Source organism: Calidris pugnax, unplaced genomic scaffold, assembly GCF_001431845.1.
Source record: "Calidris pugnax isolate Ruff unplaced genomic scaffold, ASM143184v1 scaffold107, whole genome shotgun sequence".
Taxonomy (NCBI): domain Eukaryota; kingdom Metazoa; phylum Chordata; class Aves; order Charadriiformes; family Scolopacidae; genus Calidris; species Calidris pugnax.
Genome location: NW_015090901.1, coordinates 2,629,520 through 2,632,657, shown reverse-complemented (window position 1 = coordinate 2,632,657; position 3,138 = coordinate 2,629,520). Strand labels below are relative to the sequence as shown.

General features: G+C 63.5%; 1 protein-coding gene across 3 annotated transcripts in view; it reads right to left on the bottom strand.

Moving 5' to 3' along the window:
* Nucleotides 1–3,138, bottom strand: part of STX3 (syntaxin 3) — a 13,698-nt gene that overhangs the window by 1,235 nt on the left and 9,325 nt on the right. The gene's annotated exons all lie outside the window — the stretch shown is intronic.

Genomic DNA, 3,138 nt, shown 5'->3' with positions numbered 1-3,138 from the left:
GGGGGGGGACAAGGGACAGGGAGAGGGCCTGGGGACAAGGGACTAGGGAGAGGGGATAAGAGAGAGGGGCTTGGGAGGGGGGACAACGACAGGGAGGGGGAGCAATGGACAAGGGAGAGGGTCTGGGGGGGACAAGGGACATGGAGAGGGTCTGGGGAGGCAGCGGGGCAGGTGTGAGCTGGTTGTGTGTCACACCGGGACATGGCTGTCCCCAGGGACACGTCCCCATGGCTGGGACTTACCCAAAATCCCGGGGGAAGACGGTCTGTCCCCGCCCGGCCGAGCCCGTGGGGTTTGGGGGTGTCCCCAGCCCCCCGTTCCCCTGTCACATCCCCACCCCAAGGGGCCGCGTGGCTACAGCACCCCAAAAACCAGCAACCTGTCCCCAATCCTGGCTCCTCGGCCAAAGCCACCAGCTGTGGCCACCGTGAGCCCCCATTTTGGAGTGCCTGGGGGTGCCAGCACCCCGTTTTGTCCCCGTGACACCCCACGGTGACGTCGTGCAGGGAGAGGAGAGGCGCAGGGTGGGCGTCGGGGACATTTATTGTGGAAAGGAATTAAAAAAACCGCCACCGCCGCGTCCTCCCGCCCCCCCCGTTCCCCAGGTTGGGGGGCAGTCAGCGTCAGGGGACCGTGCCAGCCACAGGCATCAAGGCCAAGAGGGGACAAGGTCCCCGGTGGCTCCGTCTGTGACACGGTGGCCACCAAAGCGTGGCCAGACCCGCTGGAAGCTGCTGGTGCCACCAAAGCCCCTGTCCCTCATCCTCCTGGGATGCCTGAGGGTCCAAGCAAGGCACGTTGTCCCCTCTCGCTGGGGTGGTGGCACCATCTGCCACATCCCCACAGTGTCACAGCACCAGTATGTCCCCCCCCCAGCCCCTGGCAAGAGATGGGGGACCAGGAGAAGGTGGTTTATCAGCAAAGGGGAAATAAATAGTTGAGTCCTGTCCCCCCTTCTCCTGGGGGGCACGAGGACAAGATGGGGACACCGCAGGGGACAGTCCAGTGGGGGGAAGCTCCGGTGCTGGGACCCCCTCCATGGGGGAAAGAGGAGCTGGGGGGAGGTAGATGGGGGGGCTGAGGGGAGCAGGTCCGGGAGAAGTGGGGAGAAGAGGGGACCAGGCTTCGGTCTTGGGGAGGGTCCCACTGGGAGATGTCACCGCTGGGACCATCAGAAGCGTCTGGAGGAGGGAAAAGGGGAGATGTCAGCCCCCCAGGTGGCGGGGAAGGGTACAAGGGACAGCGGCAGAGCCCTGCGGGTCTGGAGGGAGCGGGGATGGCAGAGATGGACGGGAAGACAGGGCCAAGCACGGAGCCGAAATCCAGACCCCAGGGCAACACGGAGCTCCGAAAGCCACAGACCCGAGGCCACTGGCCAGCGAGCGCCCAGCCCCAAAACCAGCAGAAAATGAAGCCCCAGAGAGCCAGACCCCCATGGAGCCCCCCAAATGTTGCAGACCAGCAAGAAATGCAGAGCCCCAATCACCATTGAGCCCCCGAAAGCCACAGACCCGAGGCTGCTGGCCACCAACCAGCGACCACCCACCACCCCCAGCCCCAGAAGCAGCAGAAAATAAAGCCCCACAGAGCCAGACCCCCATGGAGCCCCCCAAACATCACAGACCAGCGAGAAACATGGAGTCCAAAGCACCACAGAGCCCCAAAAGCCACAGACCTGAGGCCACTGGCCACCGGCCAGCGACCACCCACCACCCCCAGCCCCAAAACCAGCAGAAATAGAAGCCCCAGAGAGCCAGAGCCCAGCATGGAGCCCCCCAAATGCCACAGACCAGCAAGAAATGCGGAGCCCTGAGCACCATGGAGCCCCAAAAGCCACAGACTCGAGGCCACTGGCCACCAGCCAGCGACCACCCAGCACCCCCAGCCCCAGAAGCAGCAGAAACCAAAGCCCCAGAGAGACAGACCCCCATGGAGCCCCTCAAACATCGCAGACCAGTGAGAAACACGGAGTCCAAAGCAGCATGGAACCCCAAAAGCCACAGACCCGAGGCCACTGGCCACCAGCCAGCGACCACCCAGCACCCCCAGCCCCAGAAGCAGCAGAAACCAAAGCCCCAGAGAGACAGACCCCCATGGAGCCCCTCAAACATCGCAGACCAGTGAGAAACACGGAGTCCAAAGCAGCATGGAACCCCAAAAGCCACAGACCCGAGGCCACTGGCCACCAGCCAGCGACCACCCAGCACCCCCAGCCCCAGAAGCAGCAGAAACCAAAGCCCCAGAGAGACAGACCCCCATGGAGCCCCTCAAACATCGCAGACCAGTGAGAAACACGGAGTCCAAAGCAGCATGGAACCCCAAAAGCCACAGACCCGAGGCCACTGGCCACCGGCCAGCGAGCACCCACCACCCCAAGCCCCAAAACTAGCAGAAACCAAAGCCCTACAGAGCCTGGCACAGAGCCCCAAGCATCACAGACCAGCAAGAAATGTGGGACCCTGAGCAGCACGGAGCCCCAGAAACCACAGACCCGAGGCCACTGGCCACCAACCAGCGACCACCCAGCCCCCCCAGCCCCAAAACCAGCAGAAACCAAAGCCCCGCAGAGCCAGAGCCCAGCACAGACCCCCACGGAGCCCCAAATGTCACAGACCAGTGAGAAACATGGAGCCTCAAGGACCACAGAGCCCCCAAAAGCCACAGACCTGAGGCCACTGGCCACCGGCCAGTGACCACCCAGCACCCCCAAACCCAGAAGCAGCAGAAAACAAAGCCCCAGAGAGACAGACCCCCATGGAGCCCCCCAAACATTGCAGACCAGCAAGAAACATGGAGTCCAAAGCACCACGGAACCCCAAAAGCCACAGACCCAAGGCCACTGGCCACCAGCCAGCGACCACTCAGCACCCCCAGCCCCAGAAGCAGCAGAAAACAAAACCCCAGAGAGCCAAACCTCCATGGAGCCCCCCAAACATCGCAGACCAGCGAGAAACATGGAGCCCCAAGCACCACGGAGCCCCAAAAGCCACAGACCCGAGGCCACTGGCCACCAACCAGCAAGCACCCAGCACCCCCAGCCCCCAAACCAGCAGAAACCAAAGCCCCCGACCCACCAGACCTCGACACAGAGCCCCATGGCAGGCAGAGCATGATCCCGAGCCCACCGGGGTCCCGTAC